This window comes from Theropithecus gelada, chromosome 13 (genome assembly GCF_003255815.1).
Source record: "Theropithecus gelada isolate Dixy chromosome 13, Tgel_1.0, whole genome shotgun sequence".
Taxonomy (NCBI): Eukaryota; Metazoa; Chordata; class Mammalia; order Primates; family Cercopithecidae; genus Theropithecus; species Theropithecus gelada.
Window position 1 is genome coordinate 22,514,452 of NC_037681.1, and position 22,662 is coordinate 22,537,113.

Genomic DNA, 22,662 nt, shown 5'->3' on the forward strand with positions numbered 1-22,662 from the left:
CTGCGTCCCAGCAACAGACACCCAGAAGTTGTGATTGTGGTATAATGGGATGAGAAAATGACGTGCATTCAAGCCACAGCACAAAACTCTGCAACGGACTTTTGGAAATGTTAGACTCTGTCATCTTAGATGCAGCATGAGACGAAGCCTTTTTAGAATCTTAGACGTCTTCTTTGAAATGACTCTAGGTCTTTCTAAATATTTGCGTTGATAGTATAAACGGACCCATGATTAACCGTTTTGGGGAGAGATGGTGATTGGGTGATGGGGGCCATGGCTAGCCTTCTTCCCCCCAAAACCCAACCCTGGCTTTGTATACACGACGGCACTTTAAAGGCGATTGGTATCTGTAGTCACTTTAAAAATAATTCAGCTCACAACAAGGACTCTGTGTTCCCGATGCCTCAACCCCTACCTCTATTTTGGGATGCAAGCCCTGTTATCACTGAACAGAATGACATTCACAGCAGGTACAACTGACACATGGAAATTTGTTGGATCAGTTGCACTAATTGGATATCTGTGCTTGCAAGGATGATGGCGCAAGTAGGAGGTGTTTAAACATGTGAGTTCAGAACCCTGTTTAGGGTCCATTTCCATGGAAATGAGGAGCAATGGCAGTTTAAGTGCAAGGCACCTGATAATACACCAAAGGCAGCCCCCGGACTGAAGGAATGAAGCCTCGAACAGAAAATCTATGAGGAATAAAAGAAAACTGTGTTTTTCTCACCTTCTTGCATGTAAGATTTATGCAAGCAACTCCCATTAGCACTAATGAGAGTTATGTCTGTAAATCTCCCATGAAATGACAAGGATATGAGCCTCATCCATCACTGTGCAGATATCACAGTTTCTGGGGCAGGCTTCTCGCAGGCAGGCTGCAGCACTATGATTGCTTTTGCCTGCCCTTCCTTAAGGTGCTGAAACAGCAAGCCTCCTGCAGTGGGCCTGGTAGGAGAGGCTCTGGTAGGGGTGTCCCTGCAGAGCCATGCAGGGGGCCAAAACTCCTGTCTGCAAGTGCTTTGAATAATTCAGAGAGCATCATCAAAACCACCCACCTGCTCACAAAACTTCATTAGAAAAATAAAATGAATAACCTCATAGTCTGTGGATGGGATCCTCTTTTGCTCACCCCTCACTCTCATATTTTATTTTTTCTTAAGAGAGCATGCAAAGCATTTTAAATAAGTTCCCGGCAATGAAATGTCCCAATTTCCCTATCCTCTGCTCATGTAGTTGTACTGTGAATGCATCAGAAATTAGACAAATTGCCTTTTTCTCAAACAGGACCTTATTTTTTGCCTCAATGCCTTTGCTCAGCTGGTGGAAGATTCTCTCCCCACTATTCTCTTAAATTCAACAGAACTATTTGGATCTCCAGGCTTTCTTCTTTCCAAGGACCTGGTGTCCCTATGTTTGGCACCAATGATATGGCTCTATCTGTCCCTCCCCGTGGTCCTCCGTGGGTCTGTCTTAGCGACATCCCCAGGGTGCACATCCTGACCTGCTGCAGGGTCCTCAGCTCCTCCAGGGCCACTGTCGCCTTCTGTATCTTTGGGACCCTTTTCAGATTCAACACATTGACTTGCACATGGTTTCTCCATGAAATGTGGTGAATATAAACATGAATAATTTATTTTAAAAAGGAATGCACATATGCATGGTACAGCATTCTTAAGGATTCAAGAGATATACTATGAAAAGTAATTTTTCTCCCCCAGGCACCCAATTCCTTCCCTCTGGGACAACCTGTCCTGTGGTCTTCCTCTGAAGTTCAATGCATTGACAAGCATCTATGCTTGTCATGCTTTTTAAAACACACAAATCATAACATTACACGCGTGGTTTTTTCACCCTGCAAATTTTGTTTAATATTATATCTTGGGCTAGGTTTATATAATCTCCTTCATTAAAAAATAAATGTATCATGCTCCATTACATGAATGAAGCATGATTTATTTCACCCATCTCCTATGGATGAATATTTAAATCGTTTCAGAATCTTGTTCTTATAAACAAGACTTATAATGAATGCAATAAAAGTAGCCAACATTTCTAATACAAAAATGCTTGCTATGCGACAAGTGCCATTTTGACTCATTCCATCAATGTTTATCATGACTCTCTCAGGTATAAATACTGTGATTATTCCTGGCATATACAAAAAGAAACCACAGCAGGTAGAGACCAGTAGCTTGTCCAGGGTGAAGCCACACTTGGTTCCTGCAGGTGTGGTCAGAGGTCTTGCTCTTGGCTTCTGCACTGCCTGTCTATTTAAAAATGCAACTTTGCTCTCCTGTGTGTGAATATTTGTACACTAAATATCTAGAAGTGGAATTACTAGTACAGAGGATACACCCTTTCTGAGCTTCACTGATATTACTAATTATCATCTATAACCCATACTCTCCAATACTTTGCTATCAGCATGCCTGACTACTGTCCACTGAGAGGGAAAGAGAGCCATGACTTAGTGACTCCACTTGGAAGTCATGGTGTCATGAGTTTGAGCAGCTTTTCTAATGTCAAATTCATTTTTATCTCCTCTGAATTGTCTTCCATATCCTTTGCTCATTTTTAGTTAATATTTTTATTTGTTAAATTTAATATGCTAATAAGTCACTAATTTTACCCATTTATGCTATATTTTAGTGGAGTAATTTATTTATTTATTGGTCTGATATTAAAATAATACCTGCACTAAAATTTCCACCTTTCTACATTGTCTTGAAAGTTCTTTTGACTCAACAAGATTTATTCATTTCATTTCTGCAGTATCTACGTTTAAGTTTAATGTCTTATGTGGGACCTAAATATGATCTTCATTTCACTTGATCAGATGCTATTAATTCCCACCCACAGATTTTACACTGGATTTTTTTATTTATGAAAGATACCTATGATATTAACGCTAACATGATTTTTATCCTGGTCAAATTAGAATATATCCACAAGACTAACGAAAATGATATATCTGAGAAGAATTGCTTCCCCTAACAAAGTCTACCCCCAATGGCCATTCTAGAACCTTCTATGGAATGTGGGTACATGAAAATTCTCCTTCACAAGTGAAAAGAAAGATTATGTGTTACTAAACATTAATATTCTCTGGGAGATACATTGTTCGAGGCTTAGCATATTGAATAAAGTCACACATTTCTATTTTTGGAAGAAAATTTAAAAGCTCAACACTGATTTTTCACGATAAAAATTTGGCTAACTACATTTAAGAAGGATTATTGACTTAAGCAGACAACGAAGTCTACATACAAGCTTAAATGGAAGATGCTGCTAGTTATTTAAATACGATATGCTTCTCCAAACATACTAACAATAGTAAATTTTTATGAATACGATGGTATATAATCGTTTTAAAATTAGAACTCAAGGAAATAATGTAAACTACTACTAAGGAGAAAATATGAAAACAGTGAACAAAGTATCCAGCTTAAACCACCACAGTACCATTTCCCAGCAAAGGCTGCAGAACACAAATTTCTTTCCAGGTTTCTAGAAGAAAGATTGTCTCCAGGGAATTTGTAGAGGTACCTCCTTCAAGACATGGGGCTGTCCCCAGTAAACTGTGGAGTGTGTCAGACCTTGGACTGTGAGCCTGTTGGAGGCACAGACCTGGCCTTAATGCAGATACTGTGCACCAAGCACCTGCTCTATCCGTGTGTCTGCTTCTCATTTTGTGAAGGGGGGATAGAGCCTGATTAGTCTGATGTTCAAAACCATTAGTGCCAGTAATCTGAGGAACCACTTTAGCCCACTCCACAGTCTTCCAATCCCTTCTGCCCTGACCAGGAAAAAAAAAAATAACACTTATAAAAGAATTCTGATGAGGTCAGAAACTGATACCTCTTCCTGAGATTTATGTGACTTTGTGTAGTTCCAGCAAAATGTTGTGCTTGCTTGGCAACTTCAGGCTTAGAAAGTTTCCTACTTCTGTTCCAAGGGGAAACAGGAACAAGGGCATTCAAGCTTAGAAACTCTCGTGTGGAAAATCCCTTTGTGTGAAGCTTCCATGAACTTGTGGGGCACCGGACACTGCTGGGACATCTCAGCTCACATAGCCCCAGAAGGAGCGATAAGGTTGTGCCACACACCAGAGGTAGGTGGTTCATGTGCTGACTCCACCAACTACAGCCCGACTCTCAGAAAAGCAAAGAGAAACTCATCTCTGGCAATCCTCTGCCTCCCATCCTCCTAGGTGGACCTGTGGTGTCTAAATCCCTTGACGATATCTGACTGCCCCTTAGATCTGAATCCCCCTAAGCGGTCCATGGTCCTGAACCACATATCCTCCTTTCCAACTTTGCTTCCATCAAAGTGTCCCCTGATTTCAGGCAATTGTCCTCAGTTCGGAGGAAGGAGGTGCCATGATTTGCAGTTTCCACCACACTCCGGAATAGGAGGACAGGGATCAGTAGTTTGGCATCCTACTCTCCTACAGGGTGGTGGTCCGTGACTTTGATAATACCAGTCATGAGAAATGCAAATTTCTACTATTTCCTAAACTACATTCCAGAAAAATAAAAGCTCATACAATTTTATTTTTAACGATCCATAATATTTTATAACATCGCATTGCAATAAACATTGTTTTAATGAAATCATAACAATTATGATAGAAGCAACACAAATGAATCACTTGGAAAACAATTGAAAAGAATTCTTCCATGACTTAGGGAGGATTTTCTTCTCTTTTTTTTTTTTTTTTGAGACAGAGTCTTGCTCTGTCGCCCAGGCTGGAGTGCAGTGGTGTGAAATCAGCTCACTGCAAGCTCCACCTCCCGGGTTCACACCATTCTCCTGCCTCAGCTTCCCGAGTAGCTGGGACTACAGGCGCCTGCCACCTCGCCTGGCTAGTTTTTTGTATTTTTAGTAGAGACGGGGTTATACTGTGTTAGCCAGGATGGTCTCGATCTCCTGACGTTGTTATCCGCCCGCCTCGGCCTCCCAAAGTGCTGGGATTATAGGCTTGAGTCACTGCGCCCGGCCGAGTTAAGGAGGATCTTGACAAAGCAAGACTCAAAATTATTTGATTGCTTTCTGGGGAAACATGCATGAGGATGATGACTATAAAGTTATATTAATGGCACTGCACCACTAAAGCAAAACAATTTGATTTGGCAGCAACCTAGCAGTTCCACAAGTTCTTTGTGTAAATATACACACAGTACATTATCTACACACACAAGTGCATAGATATATATATATGTATAATATATAAATTACATATAGTTATGAAATAGACACAAGAATAATAATGTGTAATATCTGCATATGGCTTTGTAGAGATAGTAGAAGGTTAGTTCACAGTAGTTAACAACACGGGCTTGGAAGTTAAAATGCCTACATAAATTTGAATCCCATCTGTGTCATTTATTAACTGTGTAATGTTAGACAAATTATTTAACTTCTCTCTACATTTTTTCCTAATATAAATTATGAATATAGACAGATCGATAGGTAAACAGACAGACAGACAGACATGGTTTGGGTCTGTGTCCCCATCCAAATCTCATCTTGAACTATAGCTCCCACAAGTCCCACATGTTGTGGGAGGGACCCAGTAGGAGACAACTGAATCATGGGGGTGGATTCCCACACACTGTGCTCGTGGTAGTCAATAAGTCTCATGAGATCTGATGGTTTTACAAGAGGTTTCCCCTTTCACTTGGCCCTCATTTCTCTCTTGCCTTGCACCAGTTAAGACATGGCTTTCGCCTTCTGCCGTGATTGTGAGGCCTCCCCAGCCATGTGGAACTGTGAGTCCATTAAACCTCTTCTTCTTCATAAGTTGCTCTGTCCCAGGCATGTCTTTATCAGTATTGTGAAAATAAACTTATATATATGTAAATAAACATACATATATATATATAGAGAGAGAGAGAGAGAGTACTAGCTTCATAGGTTTTTTTTTTTTTTTTTTTTGAGGATGAAATGAGACATGGTGAATGGTACTTTTAGAACCAAGTTTGGTACAGAGTGATGCGTCATAAATGGTTAGCAACTATTGTCATCTTTTGTAGTTTACATTAGGTTCATGATATCCATCTCATTTGACCATTTACTTCTGTGTTACAAAAAAAGGAACAATTTTTTTGTAGAGATTTTCCCAAAAACAAGTGATCGTTGGCAGTTACAGGACTACCTTGTGACATTTGTTCACTGTTTTAAATATATTTCTCTCAAAGGGTCAAAGAATATAGATTTACAGAGTTGGAGCGATTTCAGCAGATTTCTCCTTCTGGACGCATGATACGCTTTTCTTTAAAATAGTCACCATTCAGAACACAATTCATGTAGTTTTTTGGGAAACAGATACTGATTTTATTTTAAGGCAAGTCTTTAGCATGGAAATTGGATGCAGAGTGTGATTTTCGCTTTGGGCTCTGGTTCAGGGGAAATTGGATTTCCTAGAGCACCAGCTGCGGAGGCGCCACAGGTGTTCACGGCTCAGCAATCACAGTGGCTAATTGGGACACACGAGGACAGAAAAATGTCCTAAATCTGAATCTTGTTCTATGGCATTTTTATTTCTCCCATAAGATCAAGCCCCAAAGTCCTTCTTAAGTGGAGATGCTAAAGGAAGCTAGCTGCTGCAGACAGAAAAGATGACACATGGTAGGGGCAGCACTGCAGGGGAGGGAAGAGCTGAGAGCCGCGGAAGGTAGCAGGACTTGGGGTTGTGTGCAACAGCTGCTGCATTGCAGTGGCGGTGGTGCTAAGGCCCTTCCATCTGAGTGTTTCTGATTCTGAGTTGTAATCCAAGGGTAGGACTAGCAGAACAACTCCTGGAGTCTACAGTTGGACAAACTACACAACAGCTACTAAAATTGAATTCAGAAAGTTGAATACAGTAACACCAGACTTTGGGGGTAGAAAGGATGGCAGGCAGATGAGTGAAAGAAAGTAGCCATCAATTTCAAGGACTGAGAGGAGGTTTGCAACTTCTTACAGAGGACCATTCTGTTCTACGTTCCATCCGATATGGGAGAAATAGAACTACATCCCATTCTGTCTCCGGTGGACCACAGAATGCAGACAGTACCCATACTCATTTTATAAACACCAAACCTAAGCCATGGGGAGCTAAGCCCTTTGTCCTAACATGCAGCTGTACATGAAAACTGAATAGTATTCCATGTCCATTACTTGATGCTTGCCATCTCTGAGTTTTGTATTTTCTTCTGTCAAGCCAGCCACTTCCAGATTTATTCATCTAATAAACTAATCTTTAAAAATCCACTTTTGGGGGTGATCTCCTCTCCAAAGTCCTCTTTGATTCCTCTGCTCCTAGTTAAGATCTCTTCTCTGTCCTCCTCAACAGCTTGCACAGACCTCTGTGGATTCATTGAGATGTGACTAAGTACCTAATATGGCCCAGGAAACATGACCAGCTCGGGAACGCAGAATGGAATAAGACACATTTTGCACCAAAGGAAAGACTAGTCCTTTCCATGCCTTATGTTTGTTCAATGTGTGAAGTCTTTGAGGGCAAGGACTGCATCTCATTTATTTGTATACATCCAGACACAAGAGTTCCTGGCACAAAATAGGTACTCAGCACTGTTGAAAGAATGAGAGAATGATGAAAGAATGAGAAATACCCACTCAGTACTGGTGACAGAAAAGGGTAGTGGTAAACAAAGTCTGTTCTTTGAGTGAAACTTTCATCAGGTCATTTCTAATGCTAATTTTAAAATATTTTTCTTAGACTTGAATATAGACTTGAATTAAGGAGTGAAATTAAAGGCTCTTGGAGTTCGTGATTTGTGCTAAGTCTAGATCCTCAAACATCATTCCTTCCCACCACATTGTACACTAGCCTTCTTTCCAGGACACATGGGCATGGTTCAGGTGCTGTCTTGGCTACTTATTATGTTATCTTAGGTTAGTCACCTAAGCTCTCTGATCTTCCCTTTACTGACCTCTGAAGAGGGAATAACAGTCACACCTTCTTGCAGGAGAAATTCGTGGTTGCCAGTGCTGGTACTTATGGGGTAGGGCTCTAACAGTGATAAGTTTTATAATCTATTAATGGACATAGTTGGGGTATTAAGCATGTGCTCCGAGCCTCTCTACATTGTTAGTATTCATGGTAGTCTTGGATGATGCCCACCACATCTAAGTATCTAAGCTTGGTTATCTTCTAGTCTCTTGTCATGAGCAATGAACCTCTGGACGCCAGGGTATCTTCAATCACTGAGATTAAGTGGAACATCCCATGCCATTGTTGACTTTCTACCTAAGAAATTCCTGCTAGAGAACAAAGCCTTCAAAATTACTGCTAGATAATTAAGCCTTAAAAACAAAGCTGAGTTTTTAAGAAACTAAACAGACACAACATCTTCATCTTTGGGGAAGATTTTAGAAAACTTTTTATTTGATATTCTTATGTAATTGCTCATTACTAATCAAACCAGGCTCAGAAAAACTAGGTAAAAATCTGAACTTTTTTTTCCAAACAGAAATAATTATTTAAGGTCATGATACATGCTTAAATTGCATATAGAAATTCATTACCAGAAAATACAAGAAACCCTATTTCTATCTCGTTAAGAAACTTAGCCATATGATCTACAAATTCAGTGCAATCCCTCTCAAAATCTTAAGGTCATTTTTTTTTTTCCAGAAATAAATCTGTTCCAAGATTCATATGAAATCTTAAGAGATCCCCAAATAACCAAAACTATATTGAAAAAGAACACAGTCAGACATTTCATACTTCCTGATTTGAAAACTTACAACAAAGCTACAGTAATCAAAACAGTGTGGTACTGGCATAAAGACAGAGATACAGACCAGTGGAACAGAATAGAGAACCCAGAAATAAACTCCTGCATATATGGTCAAATCATTTTTGACGAGGGTTCCATAACCATTTAATGGAGCAAGGACAGTCTTTTCAACACACAGAGGATACCCACATGCAAAAGAATAAAGTTAGAATCTTACCTTAAACCTGTAAACAGAAAATTAACTCCAAATGGGTTAGCAACCTAAACACAGAGGCTAAAGCTATAAAACTCTTAGAAGAAAATAGGAAGGATCGGCTTCCTGACATTGCATTTGGCAATGATTGATTGGATATGATACTCAAAGCATAGGTTAAAAAAAATAGCTAAATTGGACAACATCAAAACTTAAAAAAAAACAACGAAATGCTTGTGTGTCAAGGGACACTACCAACAAAGTGAAAGGCAACCCATGAAACAGCAGAAGATATTTGCAAATCATATATATGATAAGGAGATAATATCTGTAATATATAAGAATTCCTACAACTCAATAACAAATAACCAATTAAGGCAAAAGACTTAGACATTTCTCCAAAGAAGACACGCAAATTTCCCATAAACACATGGAAAGATGCTCAACATCACCAATCGTGAGGGAAATGCAAATCAAAACCACAATAGGATGCCACTTCACATCCATCAGGGTATCTATTATTTCAAAAAAATAAAACCATAGAAAAGAATAAGTGTTGGCCTGGATATGGAGAAATTGGAACCCTTGTAAACTGTGGTGATAATGCACCACTTTATGGTGCAGCCACTATGGAAAAGAGTGGCATTTCCTTAACAAATTAAAATGAAATATGATCCACATGATCCAGCAATTTCCTTAACAAATTAAAATGCAATATGATCCACATGATCCAGCAATTCCACTTCTGGGTTGATGCTCAGGAAACGCGAAATCAGGGACTCAGATATATATTTCTACACCCAAGCTAATAGGAGCACAATTCACAGTAGCTGAAAGACGGAGGCAGCACACGTGTCCACTGACAGATGTACAGTGGACTATTATTCAGCCTTAGAAAGGAAGGATGTTCTGACCCATTCTACGACATGGCTGGACCTTGAGGGCATTACGCTAAGTGAAAGAGAGCAGTCACAAAAGAACAGATACTGTACCATGCCACTCACACGAGGTAAGTCTAGTGGTCGTATTCACAGAGACAGAAAGCAGAATGCTGGGACCCAGGGAGTGTGGGGGAGGCCTGGGGAGTTAGTGTTTAATGGAGACAGGGCTTCAGTTAGGGAACGAAAAGGTTCTGAAGACGGCAGGTGGTGACCATTGCACCACTATGTGAATACATTTGATATCACTAATTACACATTTGAAAACTGTAAAAATGGTAAACTTCATGTTACAGGTATTTTACTACAATTATTTTGAAAACAAAAGGCTGTAACCTGAAGTTTTTCAAGAAGCATGACTCCCAGAGCCCACAGTGGCAGCAAGCGAGGTTTGTCAACAGTAACTGACACCTACAGGAACCCTGGGCAACGCAAAAGAGGCCCCAATTAATGACCTTCTTAATTTCCTCATATATGAAATATCCCAAAATAGAACTAATAATGGACACAGGGATCTGATTTTAAAGAGGCTTTGTACAAAGGAGCTTCTCTATGACTGCTGAAGGGTGAACAAGGCCTATTAGTATGCTTATAAATTCTTCTTTTGGGTAATGTAACTAGATAACAGAAGGCTACTTGAGTCTATGTTTACCAAGAGATTACACATTCTGACTTTATATTGAATTGCTTATTAAAAGCAAGAGGTGTTGTATTCTTTATCAAATCAAATGCTGCTTCATTCACAAACATATATTTATGCTTTTTCAAAGTAACATATTTTAAGGTAAATATGCAAAATGCCTGTCTGCATGTAAAGCTTAAAATATTAATACCACATAGAATTCCTCACCTTTAGGTGGCTCCTCGGATATCCATATGTATGTGAGACCAACTGGAACCTTTCTTGATGGAATTTTGTTGATAGTTTGAAAGATGCAAACACTTGATTGAATTCAATAACTACATTTTTTTCATCTTCCACCAGATGTGGCCACTCTAGAGAAGAACAAAAAGGCAGAATAATGAGGCTGATATTCATAATAAAAGCGAAACCCTAACTGAGGGATGTGATTGTCAGGTCTTTAATGCATTGGCTGCAAGTAGGCAATGAGGGCAGGCTGGGTGCACAGACACATGGAGATGATGAGACACACAGGGATGAGATGCATGCGGATGATGACACACATGGAGATGATGAGATGCACGGAGATGAAACGCTAGGAGATGAGACACATGGAGATGAAATACACAGAGATGATAAGACAAATGGGGATGATGAGACACGTGGAGATGAAACACTAAGAGATGAGACACATGGAGAAGATGAGATCATAGAGACACATGGGGATGATGAGACACGTGGAGACACATGGAGATAATGAGACACACAGGAAGAGATCCATGGGGATGATGAGACACAACGAGATGAGACAGATGGAGATGAGACACATGGAGATGAGACACAAGAGATGATGAGACACATGGAGATGGAACACACAGAGATGATGAGACGCATGGAGATGAGAAGCAGAGACATGAGATGCATAGAGATGAGACATATGGAGATGGAACACACAGAGATGATGAGACGCATGGAGATGAGAAGCACAGACATGAGATGCATAGAGATGAGACATATGGAGATGGAACACACAGAGATGATGAGAGGCATGGAGGTGAGATGGAGATGATGAGATGCATGGAGATGATGAGATGCATGGAGATGACAAGACACGTGATGAGCACATGGAGATGAGATACGTGGAAATGAGATGCATGGAGATGAGACATAAGAGATGATGAGATGCACGGAGATAAGATGAGAGGGATAGTGGCGACAATAACTGTGTATCACACTCAATTAATTTCCAATAAAACATTCCTTATAGAAAAACCTTTTAGAAAATTAATGAAATTACTCTTTGTAATATAAAAAATACACAAAACTATAAATATATTCTTATAAAACTAAGGGAAAGAGTCATTTTTATGATTGAGTCTACAAAGTATTAAGATTATAAAATGTGTAGAGACAAATTACAGAAGCATACGTGATGTATCTGCACATGTATTTCATAGCTAATATCATCAGCAGGTTGTCATGTGTGTTTGTATTTTTGTCCTCGGTTCAAAGGATAGCAAATAAGTTGTGATTTCCACATAAAAGATTTTACAAGAGCATGCTATCAATTAAAAAGCAAAACAAAATGCAACATCTTGGGTAATAATTTAAACTTTTTTATTTGTTATGGCTATAAAGCAACATCCAAATAGTGTTTAAAATGGGGCTTATGTATAAACCTCTATGATTAATGTTTATACAGTAGGCACAGTTATTTCCAACACATTCTGAGATATTACTTACTAAACTGACTAAGAAAGGTTGGGATGGTATTCAATACAGTGGCTTTATAAAAATGCAAGTTAATTTTCACCATTTGAAAGACACCAAATAGACAAATTTAAATAAATATTATAAACAAACACAAAGCAAAATGAGTGATTGAGAAATAATAGAATTGGACATTAATAATCCAAGCCACTCTAATATATTGTCAGTACTATGCGTAAAACAATCATATTTTACTTTCATAAAATATTATTACGTTAATTTACACAGTGACTTACTCTACTGGTAATCCTAAAAATTCATCTCTATCAGTTTAAGCTTTTTAGCATGTTCTATAGATTCATCGCATTGTCCATCGTTGTTTTGGGAAAAGTGTTTTTTCTATTCTTCAATGTTCACAAAGGGTAGCAAGGAGGAAGACCTGGAGACCATCAGGCCACTCCTGTGGGAGCAGCCGCAGTCCCAGTCCCTCAACGGCAGATATGACTGACCATTGTCAGGAGAGGGACAGGTTTTTCATTAAAGTGATAAGTATCTACAAAACAGAATTTCGTGGACAAAATGAAAGGTTTTATTTGGAGCGTGCTCTCTTCTCCATGCACACATTCACAAATCATGGAGTCAGAAGTGTCCTTCCCATTCCCAGGTGAAACAGCAAAGCACCTTCAGCCTCTCATCAGGGCTGCTTGTCCAAATATTCCAGTTTGGGTGCCCCTGGTTCCTTCCCTGGGTCCCTCGGGCTTTCCGGAGTGAGGAGACACCCTCACAAACATGAGAACCCCTCTTGGAGGAACGAGAGTTAGAGTAATTGCTGGAGGTGAGACTACCTTTGTTCCAAGATGCATTCCCATCTGGGAGTCATTTACCAGATGTAGATTTAAAAGCTACTGACAAATGGACTATAGGCTAAATGCCCTTGCAGGGTGTATGATGCTGCTTACTAAATGTGTGTGTGCACATCCATCCATCCATCCATCCATCCATCCATCCATCCATCCATCCATCCATCCATCCATCCATCCATCCATCTATCTATCTATCTATCTATCTATCTATCTATCTATCTATCTATCATCTATCTATCTACAGTGTGCTTTTAACAACAGGCCCTCACTAGGTAAAGATTCACAGAACAATCAGCTAATGAGTGAGTGAGTCAGTGACCTCCTTTTCCCAGTTCTTCAGGTGCGGTAGGAAGGAATATGCACCTATGGTTCTGGCTGCTCACAGTTCCCTGTCCCAGATGCCACTTGTGATCACTGGTAATGGAATTCCTAGGATGAGCTCTTAAACGGCATGTTTAGCAGGCAGCTTCGCTGCAAAACAAAAATAACACCAGCCAGGCGAGAGCTCCTTGGGGTTCTCAGGCACACTCTGTCCTCAGCCAAAGCTTTGCTGGCCTTTCTCCTCATCCACCCTTCCTCTAATCTCCCAAATGAGAATGGGGGGGGGGGGGTTTCTTTATGGTATTTGTCATTATCTGGGATTATATTACACAGATTTTGGTTTTAAACTGTTTTGAGGTAACTAGATTCACATGCAGCTGGAAGAAAGAATACAGAGATCCCATGCACCCGTGTTTCAGTGTCCCCCAATAATAACATTTTGCAGACCCATAGCACATACAGGCAGAATGACATTGATTTGTCCCACCGATGTGCAGATTTCCTACTTCTCTTGTGTTCATGTATGCATGTGCGATTTTAGCACCAGTGTAGGTTTCTGTGTCTGTGACCACAGTCAACATGCAGATAACTATCACTGAAGGAGCAAGGGTTCCTCTGTGTCCTTTTATAGCCCTGCCCACATCCTGCCCCTTTCATCACCGAGTCCACCCTCTTCCCTTTCATAGCCTCGCCCAGCCTTTTCCTGTTCATCACCACGCCCACTCCCTGACTTTTCATAGCCACGCCCATCATTTTCCTTTCATAACCATGACCACCCCATTGTCTTTCATTGCTACATCCATCCACCTTCCAATTAATAGCCACGCCCACTTCTGCCCTTTCATAGCTACTCCCACCTTCTTCACCTTCTTCATTTTCATAGCCAAACCCAGTCTCTTTCCTTTTAGAGCCACACGGATGCCCCTTCCCTTTCAGAGCCAACTCTCCTACCCTGAACCCCTGGCAACCACTCATCAGTGTTTCTGTCATTTTGTTATTTCAAGAACGTTCTATAAATGAAGTCATACACTGTGCAAAGCTTGCAGATTGGCTCTTCTTATTCAGCATAATTCTCTGGAGCTTCCATCTGGGTTGTATCAATAGTTTATTCTTTCTAATGGCTGAGTAGTATTCCATGGAGTGGCTGTACACAGTTTAACTCTTCATGCTCAGGAGGCCATCTGGGTTATTTCCAGTTTTTGGCTACCATGAATAAAGCTTCTGTAAAGATGTGTGTGTAGGTTTTACTGTGAATGTACATTTCCCTCTCTCTGGGGTTAATGCCCATGAGTGGGATAGCTGGGTCATATGGCAATTGCATGGCTAGCTTTAAAAGAAAACGCCCAACTGGTTTGAATAGCTGTACCATTTCACTTTGCCTCGATTAATGTACCAGTGATTCAGTTTCTCTGCATCTTAGTCAAAATTTGGTGTGTTATTGTTTTATGTCAGTCATTGCAGGTATGTAGTGACAGCTCATCGTGGTTTTAACTTGCATTTGCCTAATAGTTGATGGAATTAAATATCTTTTCATGTACATTTAAATTTCATCTTTAGTGAACTATCTGCCCATGTCTTTTGCCCATTTTCTTACTACATTGTTTTAAATCGTTAAATTTGAGATTTCATTGTATATTCTAGATACTAGTTCTTTGATGAATATTTGATTTCCAAGTATTTTTGCTACTTTATGGCTTGTCTTTTCATTGTCTTAACAGGGTGTTTTGTAAAGTAAAATTTTAATTTTAGTGACATCCAATTCATCAATTTTCCCTTGTGGATTATGTGTGTGTAAGTATCTGTTTATGCATTTATGTTCTGTCTTCCCCCATGGAAAACTACACTCCATTGTGGTAGACACTTTGCTGTCTAACTTATTTCTAAATCACAAGAGTCTAGAATTTTGCCTGGCACACACTAATGATCAACAAATTCATGTTGAATGAACAAATAAATGAATAAACACTAATTTATTAGGTAAAAACCATTTAAAGTAAGTCTTTTTTCTAACACTGGGGAATGATAACAATAGTAAGAGTAGTATATTAACATTCTGCAAAATGATTTTAAATCCATTATTCTCTTGGGTTTTCATCACCCCCTGTGGGGAGGACTGTTCAGGTATGATTCTCTTACTTCAGAAATCAGCCCAGGGACGTGAGGCTTCTTCTCAGTGACATCTGCACCTTGTTTCCACTGTAGTATGTTTCTGCCCAGGATTCCCTCAATATTTAGAAGTGATTGAGGATGATTAAAGAAAGAATTAATTCATATGGGAGCAACAAAACTATAGACCTTACTACCTTAAAGTGGAATATGAATTGAAACCATATCTAAGTGTGATTGCAGTTTATATAAACTCAAGGACAATTGGGTCATGTCTGCTGTTTGAGGGAAGGAAGAGTTCACTCAATGGTATAGACACAGTGGTCTTGTTATTTCTCAAAAGGTCTGTGTGTCACCCACACTGGTGGGAACTGAATGGCCGTCCCCATTTCTCTGAACAAAGGGTGCCTGGCTGAGTGGGCCTGCAGCAGCCATAGCATCCCGCTTCTTACTCTGGGTGAGGGCATTAACGGGGTTGCAACTGCTTTTCGCAGGATTGTTTTACTATTTCCAGTGGCTTTCCATGAAAGCACATGCCATCTTGTCCCATGCAACACAAAACAGTCATGCAGGGCACCAGAGTTAGCACCCAACGGTCTCACGGCCCCACGGTAAGCACCCAGTGGTCTCGCGGCACCACGGTAAGCACCCAACAGTCTCATGGCACTGCGGTAAGCACCCAATGGTCTCGCGGCACCAGAGTTAGCACCCAACGGTCTCACGGCCCCACGGTAAGCACCCAATGGTCTCGTGGCACCACGGTAAGCACCCAACAGTCTCATGCACTGCGGTAAGCACCCAATGGTCTCGCGGCATCAGAGTTATCACCCAACGGTCTCACGGCCCCACGGTAAGCACCCAATGGTCTCGTGGCACCACGGTAAGCACCCAACAGTCTCATGGCACTGCGGTAAGCACCCAATGGTCTCGCGGCACCAGAGTTAGCACCCAACGGTCTCACGGCCCCACGGTAAGCACCCAACGGTCTCACAGCCCCACGGTAAGCACCCAACGGTCTCATGGCACAGCGGTAAGCACCCAGTGGTCTCGCGGCACCACGGTAAGCACCCAACGGTCTCACTTTCCATTTGTGTTGATGAGCAGAGCCCCCCGGAATCAGGTGCACTGGTCAGTGCTGGCAGCACTTCATCCCCGCTGAGGGTGGACATGTGTGCTGTGAGTTCTCCACACAGTCCTGGCCAAAGGCCTTGTACCAAAGCATGAAGAGATGCAGGGCTGCAGCTCGGCAGGGGGCATATAATGCATGGGTGACATTTCTATGAATAATTTATCTCTCAAAGTCCTTAATAATGTCTGTGTCTTCTTAGGCTCTTCACCTTTCAGAATCATTGCAGTTAAAAAAAGAAAGAATAAGGAAAGGCCTCAGTACAGATAAAAATTGTTCTATAGATCAATAATTATAAATGGATGATTGTCACTGAAAATGTGGTGGGTTTCCTAGAAAGAGTTTTGTAGGAAGCTTTGGAGGCTGCAACACATCTTGTGTTATGGTTTTCTCTTGACTCTGTCACAGAATTTAGCATACCATGCTGTAACTGTAGGTCTCCTAAGCAGCACCCCAACCCCACCACGAGCTCATCAGGGCAGGGGAGAGAGCCCATTGGACTCTAAACCCCAGAACTGGATCCACTGCAGACATAGAACATGTGTGCAACCGAAGTTTGCTTAGTTTCATGAGTGAATCAAAGATGAACTAAATTAACAAACCTCTGTCATCTCACGGCCAGCCACAACACCTGGGCACACAGACAGTGTGCAGCAAGGAAGGACTGCAGCTTCAGGGTGACACTCTCCCTGTTCTTTAGTTTGGGGCCGTAGGGTCCCTTTCTCAGGAACTTGGGCCATTTCTTCATTGTCATATCATATAGGACAAACAAGTGACTGTAAAAACTCAGTTGTAGATCAATGAATTATTCATAGCTGTATTATAAAATTCATTTTAACTTTATTATTATTAATATTCATGATATATGAAAAATGTTTTTACTTTCCCCCTTTAACAAGGGTACTTGGTGTTTAATTTATTTTAAGTTAATTATGTAGTGAATAAAAAATCATTATTTGTCCAAAAATTCAAGAATGATCTATTACTTTATGTTTAGTTATTTAGACAGATTATATATTAAGAGACAGATCGAAATTTAATGATATATCCTGTAATGAAAAGTAGGCATAAAATGACCTTCTGTTTGAAATTTTTGCATTTGAGGCTAAAGAAAGCCAAACTTGTTTATTCACTTTTTCTCTCCTTTCTTCCCTCACTGTCTCTCTCCCTCCCTGTTTCCCTCTTCTCCTCTCCCCTCCCCTCCCCTTCTCTTCCCTCCTTTCCTTTTTCCCTCCCTCCCTTCCTTGCCCACTTCCTGTCTACCTCCCTCTATTCTTCTCTTCCTTTCCTTTCCTCTTTTCTCTCTCTCTCTCCTTCCTTTCTCCTTTGTTTTTTGGTTTTTAAGTTTATTGCCAAATGATGAGGTAGAAGACAGCATTCCAGTCTGATATTTGTAAGCACTTCTCCATATATAATATATTATAAACAGTTATTTTTATTCTTAATATATAAAAAAGCTAATTTGGTTATACATTTTACTGTAAATTGTTTTTCCTTTTAACATTTAAAGAATCAGAGAGATAGTGATCGGCAGTGGGAGCGTTTTGATTAATAGATGTGACTTAGAGAGTGGGTACAGGTCATTTTGAGGCAGATTTGGTCCTTGCTAGTTTGTATTTTATTCTCAGGGTTCCTTACACTTCTTGTTTTCACTAGTGGCTCATTGTGAATGTGTGGCTTAACTCCTCCACGGCCCAGCATTAGGGAGCTGTGGACCCTGCAGCCTGGCTGAGGGGGCCACAGTGACTGAGGGGTGCAGAGCTGAGTCACAGGGTTGCCAGCACAGGGGCTTAACCTCTGGTGACTGCCAGAGCTGCTGGCAAGCTAGAGTCCCATTTGGAGCCCCTCTAAGCGGTTCTATTTGTAATGAAAACTATATTTATGCTATTCAGTTTTAAATATAGAAGTTGAAACAGCTGTGTTTAGCGCCTTTGTTCACACAGACCCCCTTGCAACAACCTTGAGAACCCCAGGGAATTTGTCAATGTCAGGGAAGGAGCATTTTGTCAGTTACCAAATCTGTTTATTACCAGAGGGATAGAGGGATGAAGGATGCTGAAGAACTTTGATGTCGTCTTTCCTAAGATGAAACACGTAACTGCGCTGTCTTTCGCTTCAGCTCCCTGTCACCCAATGCACCTGAGATATCTGGATTCCGGGAAATTCTTCATCCTAGACCCTGAGAGATTGTGCAGACCAGCTCCAGATTGCTTGTGGTCTGACAGGCTGCAACTGTGAGCCATCACAATGAACAACAGGAAGAAAAGATCTTTGAAAAGGTGATGTGTGTTCTCATCAACCTCCTACACGCGCATGGTTTAGGGGTAAAATACCTCTACATGGCTCATTACAAAAACAGTGTTCCCCACATACCACCCCTGTCTTACTTCCAGCTCCCCAGAGGAAAACTTTCAATGCTTCTAGCCATTTCTTTTGGCATCTGCCTTCAGACCCTACATGAATACGTCTCTACCACGGGCGGCTGCGTGGTTTCCCACCATGAACCACTAAACTTCCACGTCCTGTCTAGGGGAACTGGGAGGTATGCTAACGCACTCCATGCCCCAGCCCTTCTCACAGTTTCTGCCCCCAGCATGGTTGTACTAGGCAATGCATGAGATTATTAGGCAATGCTTTACTGTCATAACTACAGAAAGACTATTGCCAGATGAACCACACGTTAATGCTATGTTCCTTATCAGCACAATATTTCTACCCTGCAATTAATATAATTGTGTCCGTGCACACACATGCTCTCCTATGTACCTTTCATGACTCTATCCTAAATTCCCAATTATGTCATATCTTCTTCTTAGGGAAGAACAGCTTGGTTATCAATTTGGTGTCCTGCGTAAAGTCTCAGGGAGTCATCTGTGTCCTCCCATCTGGCCTGGTCCACACTGGTTCTCTTGAAAGCTGGGGCTGTAATGATGCCCCTTGGCCATCACCAGGTCCCTGCCCCAGCTCTTGTAATCTCTCTCTCTTTGCTGCATCCCTGTCTTCCTCTGTCTTGATTTACTTGTTGTTGGTTTTTTGTTTGTTTGTTTTTGGTGGAAGACGTAATCCCACAGCTTCCTATGGAAAGGTTGTTGGGAGATTTTTAATGATTCCTAAATGTTAAAATGTCTATTTTTGTCTTGACACCCAACTAATATTTGTCTGAGTAATACAGTCTCGATGAGAAATAACTTCCCTGGAGGTCTGATGGTGTTCCTCCCTCATCTTCTTACCTCTTGAAGATTCTTCGAATCCTTTCCCCTAGACCCCCATGCCCAGAGTCATGATTTTCTCTTTGCTTCTAGTGTTTTAGTATTTCCCCAGAATGAGGGGGTGTGTAGATCTGTTTTCTCCCATGTGATATATCCTGCAGCTTTTCCAGGGCCATCGTCTTCCCTGCTTTCTTCAGTGGTTGTTTTCTCTCCATTTTCTCTGATCTCTTTCTGGAACTTACATGATTCAACCACTGGTCCTGTGGGAGCTGGACAGACCCTCTAATCTTATTTTCCATCCCTTTGCCATTTTGTTGTAATCAGATTTCCTCTACTGTACCTTCTCATCTCTCTTGTGAGACTTTTTAAAATTTCAACACTCATCTTTAAATTTCTAAGTGATCTCTTAGTTATTCAACTCATCATCTTCTTTTTCTACTTAAAATTAAATGTGTTCCCGTTCAGCAAACCCAATGTAGTTTCCCTCCTGTGACTCAGACAAAGTCAGTGATAGCTTCTTTGTTTCTCTTGAACAGTCTTTATTTTCTCCTTTTTTGTTTGTTTGTTTGGGTCCTTTTTATATTAGAGGGCTTGCATGAACATCTAGAGATCTTCATTATCTGTTCATATTTAACAGGGCAGCATTAGAAAGCCTCTTGGAAACACTTTTCCCATGGGCAGGGTCTTCTGACCTGTGGGGGGCTTTGTGTGCTTTGCCTGGGCTCCTGACTAGGGGTGTCCGTGCCCTGAGAGCATGGAAAGAACTGGATTCTGAGCCAGATGACGTGAACCTGGATTTAAAAAAAAAGAACACGACCAGGCACAGTGGCTCATGCCTGTAATCCCAGAACTTTGAAAGGCCAAAGCTGGTGGATCACCTGCAGCCAGGAGTTTGAGACCAGCCTGGCCAACATGATGAAACGCTCTCTACTAAAAAATATAAGAATTAGCTGGAGGTGGTGACACGTGCCTGCAATCCCAGCTACTCAGGAGGCTGAGGCAGGAGAATCGCTTGAACCTGGGAGGTGGAGGTTGCAGTGAGCTGAGATTGCACCATTGCACTCCAGTCTGGGTGACAAGAGCTAAACTCTGTCTCAAAAAAACAAAACAAAACAAACAAAAAATCCACATTTGCTTGATAATTCCTGACATATCTCTACAGGTCTCCTTGCTTGAGGCTATCTACACTAAAGATGTTAACACTAGATACTCATGCCATGAGATGAGGCACATAAGAATCTCTAAAAATTTAACGTAGAGAGCCTTCACCAAACAGTTGTTTAATACCCGTTATTTAAAACTAAGCTCTTTAGACACACAAGTGATATCTGGGTTCGTTAAGTGTTGACAGCAGAACTGAGGAGGGGAGAAGCCCAGAAAAAGGGGCTATAGAATATGGCAAGTCTGAAACCACCTATGATGGGCAGACTTCACATTATTCCTCTTCATTCTCAGAAGCTACTCGGGGAAAACACAAGGTCAGTGCCTAGACTTGGTGAGTTGGGGCCAGCTCAAGTCCTAGCTTCAGACCCCCTGAGTCCCCTGCGTGGGAGCCGGTGTCCTCACAGCAGGTGAAATGGAGTCCACACCATCACAGCAAGGTTTGATGATTTCCAGTTGTTAACAGGATAGAAGTTGTCCGGGAGAACGTGGGGAAGTGAAATTTTCAAGAAGATCAGATGGAGGGAAGCACTCTGACATCCTGAAATGTAGATACGGTGTAGGTTTCCCAGGATGAACACGTCAAGGACATAATTATCATCACCTCCTTCAGGGAGACTAAAAGTATCTGTTTACAGAGAGGAGACTTTAAGATATTGCTCGGGGAGTTTTTTGTGGTTTTTTTTCAGGGCAATAATCTATAAAATTCTGAATTACAGACAATATAAGTTCTTAACAATCTTAAATTGTTTAGACGAAATCATTGACAATATTATGAAACATATAACATATCTAATTTTCTACATATCTAATGTAGAAAAAGATATCTCCTTTAGTGAAATAAATACATTTCAGAGAAGCTTGTTGGAAAGTAAAATTTTCAATGAAATAACTTTTCCTCATTTATTTTCATGATGAAATATGAAATGGTTCCTGATTAAAGTATTTTGGTGTTTAGATGCAATAAAGCCAAAATTAAGAAATGAGTATATGACCAGGTGCAGTGACTCTTATGCCTGTCTGAAATCCCAGCATTTTGAGAGGCTAAGTTGGGAAGATCACTTGAGACCAAGAGTTGGAGATCAGCCTGGGAAACATAGGGAGAGGCCATCTCTAGAAAAATAAAAATGGTAGCCAGGCTTGTTGGCACACACCTGTGGTCCCAGCTACTTAAGACACTGAGGTAGGAGTGTAGCTTGGGCCCAGAAGATTTTTGAGGCTGCAGTGAGCCATGATAGTGCCACTGCACTCCAGCCTGGGCTACAGGGCAAGACCCTGTTTCACAAAAAGAAAAAAAAAAACCAAAAAAAATCACGTGTACTTCTAAAACTTCGTCACATTATAGTTGTATAGTCATAGCTATACTATTCAAATTGAACATTAACAAAAATTTTAAAATAGTTATAATACCCAAAATTAATGGCTACAAAGTCACAAATATATTCAAAGTTAGAATTTATAGCAATATAAAAACCTTGACAGCACATCTCCTCCCTCACCTTGCTGTATGCATTAATCCTTTGAAAGAGGCAGTCCTTCCCAAAGCAATTGCACTTTGATTAAATTGATCACCTGCCTCAAACTCCTCATCATTTTAAACTCTTCATCCCGAGTAGCCATTTTAATCACCCTCCCTTAACTTGAAATTACCAGCCTCAGTAAC

At 40.9% G+C, this 22,662-nt stretch overlaps 1 protein-coding gene across 10 annotated transcripts in view; it reads right to left on the reverse strand.

The window, feature by feature from the left end:
- MYT1L (myelin transcription factor 1 like) overlaps positions 1 to 22,662 on the reverse strand; it is a 526,890-nt gene that overhangs the window by 247,369 nt on the left and 256,859 nt on the right. For all 10 annotated transcript variants that reach the window (XM_025354739.1, XM_025354742.1, XM_025354744.1 and 7 more), the window contains one exon: positions 10,732 to 10,877. The gene's annotated coding sequence lies outside the window, so the exon portion shown is untranslated. The remainder of the gene's footprint in view (positions 1 to 10,731; positions 10,878 to 22,662) is intronic.